We start from the raw sequence: 20,120 nt of genomic DNA, 5'->3' as shown, positions 1-20,120 counted from the left end.
TGTCGACGTTACTTTATGAAATATAATGAGCATGGCCATATTGGCAACTACTTAAAGTAATATGGCTATTTGTGTAGTTTCTTATCTGAAGCATGACATTATCTATCTACATTTGAAGTCATATGGTTTTTTTATACTTATGTTGCCTTAAGTGATCATGTTAGATTATGACTTTGACATTGTGAGTATAGTTTTAGAGTTATGTCTTGGTTATTCCTACTTGGCTTTGTGAGTCCATATGGAGTAAATTAATGATTTTATGATGATTTATGGGATGTATTGAAGATATTACATTGTTTCTAGGTTTTTTTAGAATGACATGCATTGAGTTAAAAGTTAAGTATGTGGTATATTTTCTTGGTTGACTTGTGTCACTTGCCTTTATGTATATATGATTATGAATATGTGATGTCTTGATTAAGGGTTTTAGACCTCATAGTCTTGAATGAATGAGTTACATGTGACTTTAAATGATGATATGAGAGTTTATATGTGAAAATTTTGACTTAAGGGTAAGGTTAAGATTGTTGAAGCATAAGCCGTAATGGCAACCTTCAAAGTAAAGGAACGATGGACTTAAACTTAGTTGGCTAGAACGACATCATATTAATCCTTAGGATAGTCATCACGAGCTTCTTGTCGCCTTTGTGAGGTAGCTCTAGTGGACCTTCCTTGGTAGGGTAAATTTGATTGTGTTATAAACTTGTTATGGAACCCTTTTTTGTGAACCTAATGTATGAATTACTCAATGAGAAAGAAGACTAGCACTGAGTGAGTATTGTAACGAAAGTAGTTCTAGTTAAGTATGAGACTAGAATAAAAGAAGCCCTTCATACTCGTTAACCATGTGCCTACATGGGATGTTTTCATATTTTACCATTGGAAGGTAGAACAACCACATCGAAGTAGGTCACAACTCTAGATTCCATGTCTAGCTATCATGGTCTATTTCGGCTATATCCTATTCTCATCATCTGGAATACCTATTAGCATTAAAGGAATTTATGGAGTTTAGGTGGTGTATGGGACATTATCTAGACACTGCACAATACACTTTGAAGGTGTATGTGGAGTTCCTAGGTCTTGTCTAAGACCATTACTTGAATATCCTTTATGTGATGAATGAGTCTTAATGAACTAATGACTTATGTTAAGGAGTGTGTAAACAAATGAGTACCAAATCTAATGTGACATAAGGATTCCGTAGCTAAACTGTGAAGACGTCATAAGGGATGATCTTTTCATGTATTATTTTTGGAAGACTTGAGGATTACTCTAGTTAGAGAAGTTGGTTGATTATGTTGATACGATTTAATCCTTAGGTAGTCTTGAGGATTATTTAGGTAATCTTGAAGACGTCAGTATGGAGGTTATCTTCATGGTTTACTTAAGTAGGTCTTTTGATAGCCTTTGGGAAGAGAATGTCATATGATCTATGTGTTGTTGATTTTGTGAGAATGATTCTATCCTATGGAGTCTATAGGATGTTTGAATGTGTGTGTAAGAGATTGTATGGGCGGTACCTTCACAACTCACTCACGTGAACCTTAGAAGTCACCTTATGTAGAAGAATCTTACTTTAATGTTCATGGTACTTTTTAAGTGTGTATGTATCTCATTATAAGTAATCTTAAGGGTCATTTAGGCACATCTATAGAGGGTGTATGGGTGTTCTTTCTTTGTGTGACTTAAGTGAATCTTAAAATGACTTTAAGTGAGGAAATTACATGCAAGAAATTTGTTATTAAAGGTGTTAGTAAGTTACTGAAACAATGAAGTCAATTCTTTGTAACTATAAAGTGATGCATAAATTTTATATTGTTGTTAATTATTATATTATGTGTTTGTAAATTGATTAACGATGTTATTATTATTAAAATATGATTTGAAAAATTAAAACATGCATATTTTCAATAAAATTATGTTTTCATGATTTTATGCATAAAGCCATTCTTAGTATATGTGGTTGTACTAACTCCATGTTTTTATCCATCTATGTAGTTCTTGGTAGGTGAGGAGCTTTGAGAAGTGAAAACTTTTACTTAGAAGATCGTTCAAGAGAAGTTGAAGTTTTTCCTCACTTAACTCAAGGGCATATATGCCTTTTATGTTTCTTATTGAAGTATTGTAATAAACTAAGTATTTCTATATTCGTATTTTGAAGTATGGGCCGTGTACCAAGTATTCTTGTGTCTTAAGATGATTAGATTGAGACTTAGTATTTCCTATTACTTTTATATGAAAGATATTTAGAAGAGTATATTATATTTTGTGAAATATTACGCACCACTTTTTACTATGTTTATGCGATGAATGATATGAAAGGGCTTGTATAAGACCTCCGAGAGGTCGAGTGCGCTTGTTACAATCTGAGATTGTACCCTAAGCTTATAGGATTTACACTTGGGATGTTACAAGTTTTGTAAAAGAGCATAGGATGGTGAAAGTAGTATTAGGAATCAAGAATTTTCATCAAGTCACGTCTAGTAAAATCTTTATCATTTGTGTGAGTCACGACAAATCTATGGGCGAGAGTCTACAAGAAGATAGTGTTTCCGTTCTTTTCTACTCCTATATCATGCGGTAGAGTAAATATTATGATTATCGTTCTTATGAGGTTCCTTGTGTTTTCTACGAGATGAATAAGAGAAGTATGGCCGCTAGAAGGTTGGAAGAGGAGAGGGTGAATGAGGTGGTTCCACCTCAAGTTGAGCAAATTCCTCAAGATGGGTAAGGAGTTCAAGGTGCTGAAGATTCCCAAGTGCCTTCCCAAGGTGATCCTATTCCTAATGTGGAAGGAGGTATTAAGGTTCTGGAGATGTCAGATAGAGAGATTAGAGAGTCTTTGATTGATTTAGCTCGAGCCATGACTATGCAAGCTAATTTGAATATGATGCCTAGGGTTATGGAGAGCACTATGACATCTAGGTTGAAAGATTTTGTAAGGATGAATTCTCCTATATTTCTAGGCTCTAAGCTAAATGAGGATCCCAAGGAGATTCTTGATGGAGTTTACAAAGTTTTGAGTGGTATGGGGGTTACATCTAGGGAGAAGGCAGAGTTGGCTTCATACCAATTGAGGGATATTTCTCTAATTTGGTACATTCAATGGATGTATAATAGGCCGGAAGGATCGGGTCCTATTGAATGGAAAGAATTTAAGAATGCTTTTCATGGTATGTACTTTCATTGAGAGAGGAGTGAAATTAAGGTGGAGAAGTTTATAAGTATCAAGAAAGGCATTATGAATGTTGAGGAGTACTCTTTGAAATTCTCAACTTTGTCAAGCTATACCCCTTCTCTTGTGTCAAATCGAAGAGATGAAATGAGTCATTTTGTGCCGGGGGTAGCCGACTTAGTGGTTGAAGAATGTCGTACTGTAACATTGCATGATGATATGACCCTGTAACAACCTGTTTAGTCGTCTTGAGCAGCAGATATTATTTCTGGAAAAACAGGCTGAGGCGACGGACTCAACGACGATCCGTCATGGGCACGATGGACCATCGCAGGGTCTTGTTTCCAAACACATAGAAAATCTGAAATTGGGTACTGAAAATCGACTCTCTGAACTTCGTAACGGAGTGGCAGGACGGACCGTCACAGGTGTGACGGACCGTCACAGGTGTGACGGACCGTCACAGGTCATTCACCCAAAATCAAGTTTCTGAACTATGCGATGGACAGCAGGACGGACCGTCGCAGGCACTACGGCCCTTCACAGGTTGCGCAATCCCAGTCCGGGTTGGATTTCTTGATACGTTTTAAGGGACGTTTTTGACTATTCTTGCCTTAATTATAAAGTTAGTGGGTTAATGTTAATAAGTCTAATTACTTGGGGGTTAAAAGAGGTAACCTTAAGTTAATTAGTAGGGCTTTATTGCCATCTTTTATCCTTAATTATACACTAATTAGGGTAAAAGAAAGAGGGTTTGAAATAAGAAAATAGAAAGAACAAGAAGGGAGAGAGAGAAACGATCGAGAGAAAGGGGAAAGCACCAAACTTTGAGGATTAACTTGCTTGATTTCAATTCTTCGGTGGAGGTAGGTTATGGTTTTCATGCTATTCGTAGTAAACTCTTAATAGCGAACGATATGTGTTAGTAGTATTGTAAACCTTCTATATGCTTAATTGTATGCTTGCATGAATGATGTGATTATGTAATTGTGAATAAATAAGCATGATGAAGCTATTGAATCCCAAATCTTGAAAAGAAACCCTAATCTACTTTGTTAATGATGATGCCTTGGTATAAAAGAAGGCTTGATGAACGAAAGTGGTGAGATTAGGGGATTGGGTGCCACGTTCCGGTACCAGGATAGAATGAGGATCGGGTGTCACGTTCCGACACCAGGATAGAATATGGATCGGGTGTCACGTTCCGACACCAGGATAGAATATGGATCGGGTGCCACGTTCCGGTACCAGGATAGTATATGAGGATCGGAGTGTCACGTTCTTACACCAGGATAGAATATGGACCGGGTGCCATGTTTCGGTACCAGGATAGAATATGGATCGGGTGTCACGTTCCGACACCAGGATAGTATATTGAGGAGCGGAGTGTCATGTACCGACACGAGGGGAATAAAGATAATGAATCTTGAAATATGTTAATATATCCAATCTAATGAACTAAATTCCCAAATGAGTATGATGAGGAGGTGTGAGTCCTCATTGATGTGCTTGGTGTTGTAACCAAGGGTTACGGTAACTGTTAATGCTGCGTGCTAAGGATATTAGTTGATTGTATGATATTGCTTAATACATACTGTTTTCTATTTTGAGTTGGCCGATGATATCTACTCAGTACTAGTGTTTGTACTGACCCCCTACTTTTATGTTTTCTTCTTGTTTATTTGTGGAGTGCAGCAAACGTACTGTCATCTTCAACTCAACCACAATTCTAGCCAGTCTTCGTCACATCGGATCTTCAGGGTGAGCTAATGCTTCTAGCTAGGACTGGATCTTCTTCCTCATGTCTTGATGCCTTGATGTTCCGGCATGGACTAGCTTTTACTTGTTTTAGCTTTTAGAATACTCTTAGTCTAGTAATTTGATCATAGATGTTCTTGTGATGATGACTTCCAGATTTTGGGAATAATAATAGTTACTGATTTTATTAATGAGTTTAAGTCTTCCGCATTACTTTATGTTGATATTACATTGAAATGTTAAGGTTTAGATTGGTTGGTTCGCTCACATAGGAGGGTAAGTGTGGATGCCAGTCGCGGCCCGGATTTGGGTCGTGACAAACATTGTATCAGAGCATTAGGTTCGTTGGTCTCATCACACAAGAACAGGTCTAGTAGAGTCTTAAGGAACGGTAGGGGGACGCCTTTACTTTTCCTTGAGAGGCTATAAGACTTTAGGAAAAAATTCACTCTCTCATTCTTTCTTTAGTGCTACTACTTGAGTCCAATTGGTATCTTCGCGATACGAATTGGTATCTGACCATCTTCACTCTCTTTCGCAGATGGTTAGAACTAGAGCAACGACTACGCCAACACCAACATCGGCCAGACAAGAAACAACTGAGCCAACCACTGGGGTTGTGGCTCGAGGAAGAACAACGGCAAAAGGCCGTGGTAGAGGTCGTGGGAGGACGTCCTCTAGGGGAAGAGGACGAGCACCTAGCCCATCTGATACTAGGGCAGTGACTCCTCCACCGACTGAGGAAGTAATAAGAGGGAGGATGGGGAAACCGAACAAGTGCAGAATGAGGGATTGCCACCCCAACTTACCCCAGAGATGATCAATCAGGTTCTCGCCTATCTCAGTGGGTTGTCTGATCAAGGTCAGGCACCTCCAGTGTTTTCTACGCCAACACCTCCGGTTTTAGAAGTACAACATGCAGCCACTAGGGCTCCTCGTATGGATGCCTCATTAGACATAGGCGCATTTCCACGTCTGACTACTGGGCCTATAATGACAAATGATCAGCATGAACTTTTCAGTAAGTTCTTGAAATTGAAACCTCCGGTCTTCAAGGGTGCTGAATCGGAGGATGCTTATGATTTTCTGGTTGACTGTCATGAGCTACTACACAAGATGGGTATAGTAGAACGGTTTGGTGTGGAGTTTGTGACTTATCAGTTTCAAGGGAACGCCAAAATGTGGTGGCGGTCACATATTTAGTGTCAACCAACAGAGGCACCACCTATGACTTGGGCCTCATTCTCTAGCTTGTTTATGGAGAAGTATATCCCCCGAACTTTGAGGGATAGGAAAAGGGATGAGTTCTTGAGCCTAGACCAAGGTAGGATGTCGGTCAATGCATATGAGGCTAAGTTTCGTGCATTATCCCAGTATGCCACCTAACTGTGTTTCAGTCCACAAGAGCGAATTCGCCGGTTTGTGAAGGGGTTGAGGTCAGAATTGAGGATTTCGGCCTTACAGATAGCGGCAACGGCAAAATCCTTCCAAGAGGTGGTAGACTTTGTGATAGAAGTGGAAGGAGTGAAGCCAGACGACTTCACCCCGACATCAATATCAAAAAGGCTTCGAAAGGGAGGTGAGTTTAATGGTTCTTACTCTAGAGGACAAGGTTCTGGAGGTTACTCAGTCCGACCAATTCAGTCTTCACTACAGACTGTAGTTGGGGGTCCACCTCCGACCGGTCAACACTCCTCTGAGAGACCTATGCATGAACCCAGAGAGTGCTATGGATGTGGGGAGATTGGACATATTAAGAGATATTGTCCATAACAGAGTTACAGACCTCCAAATGTTAGAGGTAGAGGTGGTCATGGCAGAGGCCGTTATTCTGGAGGACGGGGTGGTCGAGGAAATGGTGGTCACAAAAATGGCCGAGGTGATGGGCAAACTGGAGCCACTACATCACAACATGGTAGGGGCAACGGACAGATGAACGATAGGGCCCATTGTTACGCTTTCCCTGGGCGGTCTGAAGCGGAGGCGTCTGATGCTGTCATCACAGGTAATCTTCTGGTTTGTGATTGCATGGCCTCTGTATTGTTTGATCCTTGATCCACATTTTCTTATGTATCTTCCTCATTTGCTAATGGTCTAAATTTACATTGTGAATTACTTGATATGCCTATTCGTGTTTCTACTCCGGTGGGTGAGTGGTGGTAGTTGAAAAGGTATATAGATCTTGTTTGGTGAAATTTGTGGGGAGCAACACTTATGTAGATTTGGTTATCTTAGAAATGGATGATTTTGATGTAATTATGGGTATGAATTGGCTTTCTTCGCAATTTGCGATTTTGGATTGTAATGCTAAAACGGTGACGTTAGCCAAGCCTGGGACAGATCCGTTAGTTTGGGAGGGTGACTACACTTCCAATCCGGTGCGTATCATCTCCTTTCTTCGTGCTAAGAAAATGGTTAGTAAAGGTGTGTTGAGAATCAAGGGAAGGGTATGTGTACCCCGCGTCGATGATTTGATCAACACTATTCTGACAGAGGCTCATAGTTCAAGGTATTCTATACATTCGGGTGCAACCAAGATGTATCGTGACCTAAAACAACACTTTTGGTGGAGTAGAATGAAGCGTGATATTGTTGACTTTATTGCCAAGTGTCCAAACTGTCAACAAGTAAAGTATGAACACCAAAGGCCCGGAGGAACACTTCAGAGAATGCCCATTCAGGAATGGAAGTGGGAAAGAATTGCAATGGACTTTGTGGTTGGTCTTCCAAGGACAATGGGTAAGTATGACTCCATTTGGGTGATTGTTGATAGGTTAACTAAATCTGCTCAATTCATTCCGGTAAAGGTGACTTACAATGCAGAGAAGTTAGCCAAGATCTATATCTCAGAAATCGTTCGATTACATGGGGTTCCACTATCCATCATATCAGATAGAGGTACGCAGTTTACTTCTAAGTTTTGGAAAACATTGCATGCGGAGTTGGGTACTAGGTTGAACCTTAGTACTGCGTTCCATCCTCAGACCGATGGTCAGTCTGAAAGGACGATTCAAGTGTTGGAGGATATGCTTCGTGCATGTGTGATAGAGTTTGGTGGCCATTGGGATAGCTTCCTACCCTTAGCGGAGTTTTCATACAATAATAGCTATCACTCAAGTATTAATATGGCCCCATTTGAAGCATTGTATGGGAGGAGATGTAGGTCTCCCATTGGTTGGTTTGATGCATTCGAGGTTAGACCTTGGGGTACTGACCTTTTGAGGGATTCGATAGAGAAAGTGAAGTCTATTCAAGAAAAGCTTCTAGCGGCGCAAATTAGACAAAAAGAATATGCAGATCGAAAGGTTAGAGACTTAGAGTTCATGGAAGGTGAACAAGTCTTGTTGAAGGTTTCGTCAATGAAAGGGGTGATGCAATTTGGTAAGCGAGGTAAACTAAACCCAAGGTATATTGGTCCATTTGAAGTACTTAAGCGAGTAGGGGAGGTGGCTTATGAGTTAGCCTTGCCTCCAGGGCTGTCCGGAGTGCATCCGGTATTCCATGTGTCTATGTTGAAAAGATATCATCGGGATGGAAATTACATTATCCGTTGGGATTCAGTTTTGCTTGATGAGAACTTGTCTTATGAGGAGGAGCCTGTTGCTATTTTAGATAGAGAAGTTCGCAAATTGAGGTCAAGAGAGATTGCATCCATCAAGGTGCAATGGAAGAATCGACCCGTGGAAGAAGCCACTTGGGAGAAGGAGGCGGATATGCGAGAAAAATACCCACATCTGTTTACAGATTCAGGTACTCCTTTTCGCCCTTGTTTTCCTTCTTGTGATTGTTCGGGGACGAACGATGGGTAAATTGGTATCTAATGTAACGACCTGTTTAGTCGTCTTGAGCAGCAGATTTTATTTCTGGAAAAACAGGCTGAGGCGACGGACTCAACGACGATCCGTCATGGGCACGACGGACCGTCGCAAGGTCTCGTTTCCAAACACTTAGAAAATCTGAAATTGGGTACTGAAAATCGACTCTCTGAACTTCATAACGGAGTGGCAGGACGGACCGTCAAAGGCCATTCACCCAAAATCAAGTTTCTGAACTATGCGATGGACAGCAGGACGGACCGTCGCAGGCGCGACGGCCCGTCACAGGTTGCACAATCCCAGTCCGGGTTGGATTTCTTGATACGTTTTAAGGGACGTTTTTGACTATTCTTGCCTTAATTATAAAGTTAGTGGGTTAATGTTAATAAGTCTAATTACTTGGGGGTTAAAAGAGGTAACCTTAAGTTAATTAGTGGGGCATTATTGCCATCTTTTTTCCTTAATTATACACTAATTAGGGTAAAAGAAAGAGGGTTTGAAATAAGAAAATAGAAAGAACAAGAAGGGAGAGAGAGAAACAATCGAGAGAAAGGGGAAAGCACCAAGCTTTGAGGATTAACTTGCTTGATTTCAATTCTTCGGTGGAGGTAGGTTATGGTTTTCATGCTATTCGTAGTAAACTCTTAATAGCGAACGATATGTGTTAGTAGTATTGTAAACCTTCTATATGCTTAATTGTATGCTTGCATGAATGATGTGATTATGTAATTGTGAATAAATAAGCATGATGAAGCTATTGAATCCCAAATCTTGAAAAGAAACCCTAATCTACTTTGTTAATGATGATGCTTTGGTATAAAAGAAGGTTTGATGAACGAAAGTGGTGAGATTAGGGGATCTAGTGCCACGTTCCGGTACCAGGATAGAATGAGGATCGAGTGTCACGTTCCGACACCAGGATAGAATATGGATCGGGTGTCACGTTCCGACACCAGGATAGAATATGGATCGGGTGCCACGTTCCAGTACCAGGATAGTATATGAGGATTGGAGTGTCACGTTCCGACACCAGGATAGAATATGGATCGGGTGCCACGTTCTGGTACCAGGATAGAATATGGATCGGGTGTCACGTTCTGACACCAGGATAGTATATTGAGGAGCGGAGTGTCACGTACTGACACGAGGGGAATAAAGATAATGAATCTTGAAATATGTTAATATATCCAATCTAATGAACTAAATTCCCAAATGAGTATGATGAGGAGGTGTGAGTCCTCATTGATGTGCTTGGTGTTGTAACCAAGGGTTACGGTAACTGTAAATGTTGCGTGCTAAGGATATTAGTTTATTGTATGATATTGCTTAATACATACTGTTTTCTATTTTGAGTTGGCCGATGATATCTACTCAGTACTAGTGTTTGTACTGACCCCCTACTTTTATGTTTTCTTCTTGTTTATTTGTGGAGTGCAGCAAACGTACCGTCATCTTCAACTCAACCACAATTCTAGCCAGTCTTCGTCACATCGGATCTTCAGGGTGAGCTAATGCTTCTAGCTTGAACTGGATCTTCTTCCTCATGTCTTGATGCATTGAAGTTCCGGCATGGACTAGCTTTTACTTTTTTTAGCTTTTAGAATACTCTTAGTCTAGTAATTTGATCATAGATGTTCTTGTGATGATGACTTCCAGATTTTGGGAATAATAATAGTTACTGATTTATTAATGAGTTTAAGTCTTCCGTATTATTTTATGTTGATATTACATTGAAATGTTAAGGTTTAGATTGGTTGGTTCGCTCACATAGGAGGGTAAGTGTGGGTGCCAGTCGCGGCCCGGATTTGGGTCGTGACAGACCCTAACTAGACTTATGGTGTATGCACAATCAATTGAAGTGTATTAACTTATGAGGATAGCTTGAAGTATGAAAAGGAGTGGTATGAAGAGCAAACTAGGTTTAAGAAGAAAGTTCAATTTCAACGAGAATCTAAGAGTGCTAAGTTCGAGGTTGAGAAATGAGGTGATTCCAAGGATGGCAAGGCTTCTTGTGCAAATTGTGGAAATAAACATTATGGTGAGTGTCTTTTAGTCACCGGGAGTTGCTATAGTTGTGGTAAATATTGCACAAAGTGATAGATTGCTCTATGATTGCTTCTAGAGGTAAACAGGGTTAGCAAGTTGCTCCTAGTGTTCAAAGGGATGATGCTTCAACAAAGAGGCGCTTATATACACTCTGTTCTACGGTGGAGAAGTCGGATGTGAAGGAGAGTGATGATGATGTTGGTAAGTTCTCTTTTAATTGTTAAGATATAAGTTCCTTCTAAGTGGGTATCTATAGTTTGTAGATGGGATAGAAGTCCTTAAAATTATTGCTTGTGCATGATGTTTAGGAGTTTGGTTGAAATTGAATTTAATTATATTCTTGCATTGTGTGTTTTATGAAGCCTTGATTATGTTGTAAGATGTCTTTATATGACGTTATCTTCCATATTAGCATGTTTATATCATGAATTGCCTAAAATTTCAATTTTGGAAAAAAAAATTGGTGAAGCCACTTTAAAATGGAAAACACTTCACTGTAATATTATTTGTAAAAATGACTATTTGATTCTTCGGTGTAAATTAGTTGTAATGTGGTTAGAACTGATATATATAATCACGATATTAAATATAAAATGAGTTTTTACTATTCGGATTGAAGAATGTGAGTTTAGTACAATAATGAGTTATAGAATTGTCTTCTAGTTCCTTGTTGTGTTGTGAATCTCTTGATTATGTGAAATTCATGTTTTCTTCTTAGATATATGTTGTATGGAATGGTTATTAACTGTTAGTTGATTCTCTAATCTTGGAAGTGTTTGGAGAGTGGCAAGTGTCATTCGAGGATGAATGTTGTCCAAGTGGGGGAGATTGTAAGACCCCAAAGATGACCAAGGTTAAATAGAGTCTAACCTATAGGAATTGATTGTATAAAGGCCTAAATATGTATAATATATGTTATAGAGGTAGCATCTAAAGTATTATGTGTGTTGGCAGTCAAACGTCAAGGGACGACTAAGACGTTCGATGACTAAGTCACCTAAATGTCTCTTATGTTATTCTATGTGTTTATGTGTTTTTCATGATGTTTTATGGTTATTAAATGATTTATTATAGATTTTATAGTTAGTGTTTATAGTTTCGAGAAGTTTGTAGGTCAAATGACAAAGAACGTCCAACCCGTTAGAAAGATATGCTTTGAGTCGACCTCGTACGTCTAGGCAAGTTTCGTCGTGTTTTACGTGTTCTTTTGGGATGAAATTCATGTGAGAGGATTTAAACTTATAAAAAAATCATATTTGAGTTTTAAACGTCCGGTAAATTATCCCCAAGGACCATGAAAGGGTCCTTCATGAAGGACCCAAACTTGTTGCCAAAACAGTCCCAGGCAGACCTTGGCGACTGAACAGTCAACGGCCTGTTGGGCTGATGACGCCCGTCGAGGGTCCCGTCATGGATAAATTAACCAAGGGTGAAATTTGGAACTGCGGCCAGCCATTGTATCCACCAACGGAGGGCTGTGACGCCCCGTCAAGGGCAGGCGTCTAGAGGCTGTCTCCTGCTTAGAGAGTTGCTGCAACATAGGGGTGAATTGGTAAATTCACCCCATTTCTAAATTAACTCATTGGTGGTTTATTAACGGTCTTTTGGGTATTTTAATTAAGTATATAAAGGGAAAACACCTTAAAGACTTCATTCTTCAAGATTGAAAACCCAAAACTCTTAGAAAAATCCCAAAGACTCCATTGAAGTCCAAAATAAAGAAAAAGCTTGGAGGTGACGTTTTGAGTGTAAATTCTTAATAAAAGTGAAGAATTATCATCCTTGAGGTATGAAATTTGATCCTTGAAACTCGTTTCATCAAGGAGCCCATCTCTCAAGATGTTTTTCAATGTTTTCTAAAGTGAAAAGTCCAATTTCATAATGCTACCATGGGTTCTTGCATAAATAATTTCTAAACATTGAATTATGATCTAATTGATATTTTATTTTTGTTTCTAAAATAAATTACCTATGAACTCATGTAAATTGATGAACCGTAGTTTTGACTACTTATTGGGTTACTACATATTAAGCTAATATTGATGAATTGTTATGTAGGTTCTTATCGACTCTCTAATGATATATGAATTGTATTCAATTAATGTATATTTGATCTTATATTGTTAAACATATATTGAATTAAAGTAGATTCATTGAGTTTTATGGTTATTGCTTTGAATTATTATTCATGACCATGGGTAAGGGCCTTGTGATGTTGAATTGGTTGATTTGGCATTAAATTGAAGTTTGGATGAGGGGATAAAGGTATGATGCCCCATTTTCTTTAATTTGGTACTAATTATACTATAGATTTTTTGTGATTTGTATGATCCACTTATGGTGGCGGTGTTACGTGTTTTACTTGCAATTAATGTGGTCTTGTCGGCGTTACTTTATGAAATATGATGAGCATGAACTTATTAGCAACTACTTGATGTAATGTGACTATTTGTGTAGTTGATTATGTTAATAATGACATTATCTATGTACATGTGAAGTCATATGTGTGTTTTTCTACTTATGTTGCCTAAACTGATCGTGTTAGACTATGACTTTGACATTATGAGTGTACTTTTACGGTTAAGTCTTGGTTATTCCTACTTGGCTATATGAGTCTATAATATATACATTGATGATTATATGGTAGTTTGTAGGATGACTTAAATATGATGATGGTTATTCTAATGTGCTTATAGAATGACTAGTAATATGTGTTAAGGTGTAATATGTTGTGTCATGTTTTGGTTGACTTGTTTCCCTTACTTGATACTTATGTGAATATGTGATGTCTTGATTTAAGAACCTAAAGGGTCTTAGTCTTGAATAAATGAATATAGGTGAGACCTTTCATGATGATACGAAGGCCATTTATGTGGAACATTGAACCAAGTGGTAATGTTATAAATTGTGAAGTAGTTAGCCGTAACGGTATCCTTCATGTAATGAGTAATGGACTTAAGGTTGATTGACAGGAATGGAATCATATGATACCTTAGGAAAGTCGTGATGAGCTTATTGTAGCCATAGAGAGATATTCCCTAGTGGACCTTGCTTTTGATTGTTGAATGTAATTGGGCCATGAACTAGATATGTGACCGATTTATATGAACCTTAATATAAATTATTCTATGACAACGAAGGCTAGCTCCGAGTGATTATGTTATGGGAAGTAGATCTACTTGAGATGATACTAGAGTACATAAAATCCCTTGATAGTCCTTAACCATGTGCCTTCATGGGATGTCTCCTAGTTCTACACTTGGCAAGTGGAACACTCACATCGGAGTAGGTTAGAACTCTGGATTCCATGAGTTGCGAACATGGTCTATGTCTCATCTAGCATTTGAGAGGTAATCTGAGGTTAAGGTGGTGGTATGGGACACTATCAAGATATTGCAAAATACGCTTTGAAGATGTTATTAGGAGTCCCTAGGTCTTGTATAATACCATTACTTGAATTTCCTTTAAGTGATGAATGTCTCTTAATGAACTAATGAATATAATGACTAGCATTTACAAAAGACATTCATTACAAAAGAAATGAAATGTAGTGCGAAATTGAAACTTTACACGAATAAATTAATAAAAAGGAAATCTTTCATAAATATTTAAGAAATTCATTTTCACAAGCCAAACTTAAAGACACGACAAAAATAACATAGAGACACGGCCCTTTAAATTAAAATGAAATACATAGTAAGTCGTAACATAAAGAAACAAAGAATATTGGAATTATCCCCTCAAATAAATGAGGGCACACTTTAACATTAGATGAACTTTCTCAGGCTTTGCCTTCTAGACTTAAACCTTGCTCCAACCTATACTTAGATAGTATAGAAAATGTATAGGGTTAGTAAAAATAATGTACTAAGTATGGCATATGCAATAACATGTGAAAAGGGACATTTTTGTAAAATACCATTTTATGCAAATTAAGTAAAGCAGTAAAGAATTTAGAGGCAAATAAACATGAGACACATCATTTAACACTTACAAAAGAACTCACATAATTTTAACCAAAACCAGGCATTTACAGTAAACTCCCAAACACTTACAGTTAACTCTACTAACATTTCAGTGAACAAATTGGAAACTTTAACAATGAATTATTTAAGGCATTCACAATGAATTCAACTTGAGAAAATACATTGAACTATCCTATTCTAAATGAGTGAACTTCCAAAGACAAGCGAAACCGAAAGAGAACTCATTTTCCATAAGAGTTTCCCTACCTCATGTTTATCCTAAGAATCAATAAGGTAAGACATGAAGGAATTATGCATATGCCTCCTTCCATACACACCAAAGTAATCCTCAAGACTACCCCTTTTGGCTTATTCAAATCGGAAATAACAAGCCCCCAATCAATGAAGACATTAAAAGACACCCAAAAAACCACCAATGTATTTTCTTTCGGACAGCCTACTTTGTTCAATAAGTAGTTGATGTCCCATACCACCACCTACCCTAAGAAGCACCTTCTTTTAAAAGGTTTGGAACCAAGTATTCCATTTCGGAAGGTCTTACCTTGTGTAATGTATAGATAGTGTCTCATACGATAACCCACCCTATGTAATACGTACAATAAGAAGACTAAGTTCATTTAATTCAAATAAGTCTAACCAAGACTCCCCTATCGGATTGCCAACCTAGTGCAATGGATAAATATCATCCCATTCCACTACCTACCCTAAGTACAACACTCTTTTAGAAGACTTAGTACATTCATTTATTTTGTGGGAATTATCTTAACCGTCATAGACCATGACATCTAGACATGGAATCGCGATATTAACCCCTATCTGATGAAGGATCATCACTTGCCTAGAATGAGGTCATTCTCTTAGCATTTACATGGCTTTCCCAATAGCTAGACCTATGCGGGCGCATAGTTAAGGGATAAAGATATTGCTAATAAGTAACTCATTCTCTACTAACGAGGAGTACTCATCTCAAGAGGTACATTGGAATACAACATCTCAATTCACGAAGTGTAATCCACCTCTCCTTCATATCTTCTTGGAACTAGGCATAACTTTCCACAGATTCTCAACATTATAGACAATAGGTTAAGGATAAATAACGAACACCACATCTCAACTCATGAAGGGCATTCATACTCCAACCTATCTGATAGAGCTCATGGGATGTAGTGGGTTTACTACTAAACACTTCATCTAAATTCACGAAGAGTATTCACCCCAAAACTCCCCTTTTGGACTTAACATAGCTTTAATCATTCATTCAAGTGTGAATGTGTGTACATGTGAGCACACCTTTCACATAAGCTTCATTTCATTTACATTTATGTTCTAAACATGCTTAGACCTTGTTTCTTAACATCACACACCTTACCTACTTCATATAATCAACTAAGTCCATTATACATAATCCTAAACGTACTTCTCGTAACAAGTTTCATAAAGCAATTGACAAGAATAAATTCATTTAAGCATACACTATAGTATACCTGACTTAATCATTTCATAAGGCACCTTTAAGACAAATAGCATATTTATCATCTTTCTTAACATAAAAAATCCTTAATATCCTCATTCATAATAAGTAGTAACTTTACATTCATACAATTCAAGTAAACACCGCTACAAAGAAAGTGGACCGTACCACTCAATAGCAATTCTTAATCAAATATAAATATCATAACCAACTTACCCTTAAGTAGAATCCATCATCACCTATAATATTTTCTAAACATTTCATCATAATATAGACCTTTGGTAAGTATCTAAACAACAATAACACCACAAGAAAAACAAAGCTTATTCTCTACACAAACATGCTCATTTAACCCATTTCTTAAGCCAAAATTTGAAGAAAAGGTTTATCATGATTTTGTTGTAGTTTTAGACTTAATACCACTAACTAAATTTAGAAATTTCATTAATAAGTCATCCAAAATGTTTTCATGTAAGACCCATGTTTAGAGTTGTGAATAGAAGAAACGAGGGTTGAGAAATCATTTTGAAAATTTACTAGAAGGGACTCCTTGATTGGAAGAGTTAAAGGGTGGTTACCATACCTCACATTAAAGAAATACCAATGATTTTTTCTGGAGAAACGACTATCAACAACCCTCCTAGCATTTCTTGACTTCTCGCATCCATGGTGACTTGAGAGAGTCTTCTAAGAGAGAGGGATTTTGGGTTTTAGGAAAGGGGCATAAAATGAGGTCTTAGGGTTTAGAACACTTTAATATATTTAATAAACACTAAAACTACGCCATAGGGTAATAAAAGAGTTGTGATGGCCAATCGATGACCCAAGCTACTAGGCGTCGATGAGTCGACGACCCGTACTGATGGGCGTCGATGAAATCACACGCTGGTCAAGAGATGGTATGATACTCCGACTAAGTATGGACCGAAGGCCCCCTAGTCGATGGGGTATTGATGGACTTACTCCTAGTAGACTGCTCTATTGATTGGGCAGTGTCCTTGGCAGCTCAGTCCAAATCTTGGGCCCTTCATCTAGGGCCCCTTGGTGTCCTAGGTGAGGTCGTTCCTGGATTTTATACCCCTAAACTAAGTCTTCTATCTCTCAGTAACATCCCACCTTAGTTTCAAGGAAAAAGAACACATAAAACTCACTCAAAAACGACAAGACGCAAGAACCCTTTCTATGGCACACCTTCCGAATGTCATAGAAGTTCTTGGACGTTTGACCTCCAATATTAAAAAAATTTCATACACTGCCTAAGAACACTAAATTAACTCATTTAACTTCAAGCTAACTCAAGATACACTCACGAGGCTCTAGTTCACCTTAGTTCATTTTGAGGCGTTACATTCTCCCCCTCTTGGAATAACATTCATCTTCGAATGACACTAAAACTTTATGAACAACAAGAAATAACTTAGTATCACATAACACATTATAATCAAGGCTCAAACACTCAAAATCAAAGAATCAAATAGAGAGGAGGATCATTTCACATTTCAAACACTTAACAACATAAGCAACTCTTTGCAAAACTTCAAGAATTTCAAAACTCCTTCTTAACCTCTTTTTATGGATGAACTACCTTCTCCCACATTTAACATTTTCATATGCAATAGTTTTTCAAACATTTAAACTTCAATCAAAGGAAAACAATTTTTCTCAAATTTCAAAAATGTTACAGTGAACATCACCGTAACATCATTAAGCATGCTTAAAACTTCAAAATTTCATTCTTTGAGAAATTCATCAAGATGACATGGTCATATGAACTACAAAGTCAATAAACTCATCTTCTAACACCTTCAAACTATAATTCATCAAAAAATCCAATTTTCTCAAAATTTGAACTTCATTACTGTGAATTGAAAACATCACTATGTCACATGCTTAAAAATTTCATAATGCATCTTCCAAGATACTTTATCAAGATATCATGACACTATGATGGAAAAGAACACAATAACCTACTCCAACCAGACTTGGTAAGTTTCACTAAGTGCAATGGGAGTGTAGCATCCCATACAACCACTCCCACTTAGTGACCCTTGAGGATTCTCTTGGACTAAGTACATTACATGTCATTCTGCTCAACTCACTCTCCCCCACTTAGGGTAAATCAATCTTCAAATTATCATACTCCAAAGAACCATTATGCCTCTCACAAGGTAGGAACTCACACTAACCTCAACTTATGCACATCAAGATTAAACATCAACCTTAGAAGTTAAGCAAAATACTTCCCCTTTAGGATTCAAGCCTAGGCAAACTCTCTTAAACATCACTTCATTCAACTCTTAGGCATAATTTAACTCAATCTCATGGAACAAAACTCCATCACTAGATATTCATACCACATTTTCTCCTTACTGAAATCCTACACCACAACATCCACCAAATCACAGGAATGACTATTCAAACATTAACCACACAAGAGGCTTGCCCTCTATCCCTACAAAATCTCTACATTATAACAACATTCCTCAAATTCACACCTTAAATCATATATACTCTCATTGTACATAATCACAAGATAACTCCATTTCTCTCAAAGGAACTTTATTCAATCATTATAATTCTTACCATTCGTAGAACTACATCATCACAAAGTTTCTTATCACAGAACTTCCAATCTCATAATTCACACCTTGCAATAAATGGAATCACGTACCAAATTTCAAAACTTACTTTCACCTCTACTAATCTAGCCACAAAACTATCATAACGTCAAAACTAACCTCTTCTCTCCCTCAAGCTTAGAAACATCTCCCCTTCCAAGCAATCACACCTAGAAGACCACCGGACAAGGAACACAAGAGAGAGAGACCTTATGGAGTTAAGTTCTATGGCATGATTCAAGAGTAATGAAGAAAGTGAAACTCTATCGTCCTATATCCTCTTGTTTATGGATAAGTCTCAAATCACACGAATGACCAAAATACTACTAGATGTGGCTTGTGAGAATTTCAGACCTTAAACTATTTCGTAAAACCTTATCCTCTAATGCAAAGTCTGTCACGGACTGAAAGTACCCCCTAGAAATTAGAAGAAACCCTTGTTTCGTGATCGGGCGTACTTGACACTTTGAAGTCTTGTACAAGACATTTAACTAGCATTCAATACAAAAGACATGAAAAGTAGTGCGCAATTGAAACTTTTCACAAATAAATTAATAAAAAGGAAATCTTTCATAAATATTTAGGAATCTCGTTGTCACAATCCAAACATAATGAAACGACATAAATAACTTAGGGACACGACCCTTTACATTAAAATGAAATACATATTAAGTCTTAACATAAAGAAACATAGAAGATTTGAACTATCCCATCGAATAAATGAGGGCACACTTTAACTTTAGAGGAACTTTCCCAAGCTTTGCCTTCTAGACTTCAACCTTACTTCCAACCTATACTAAGATATTCTAAAAAACGTATGGGGTTAGTAAAAATAATGTAGTAAGTATGGCATATTCAAAAACATGCGAAAAAAGACAATTTAGTAAAATACCATTTCATGCAAATTATATAAAACATTCATGAATTTAGAAGCAAATGAACATGAGAACAATCATTTAACACTTATAGAGGAACTCACATAATTTTAACCAAAAAGAGGCATTTACAGTAAACTCCCAAAAACATACGATGAACTCTACTATCATTACAGTGAACAAATTCGAAACTTTAACATTGAATCATTTAAATCATTCACAATGAATTAATCTTGAGCAATTACATTGAACTATCCTATTCTAAATGAGTGAACTTCCAAGGACAAGAGAAAGAGAATGTGAACTCCTTTTCTATAAGACTATCCCTACCTAAGAATTTTCCCAAGACTCACTAATACAAGACATGAAGGAA

This window comes from Solanum lycopersicum, chromosome 12 (genome assembly GCF_036512215.1).
Source record: "Solanum lycopersicum chromosome 12, SLM_r2.1".
Taxonomy (NCBI): domain Eukaryota; kingdom Viridiplantae; phylum Streptophyta; class Magnoliopsida; order Solanales; family Solanaceae; genus Solanum; species Solanum lycopersicum.
The sequence above is the reverse complement of the archived record's forward strand: the minus strand, read 5'-3'. Positions refer to the sequence as shown.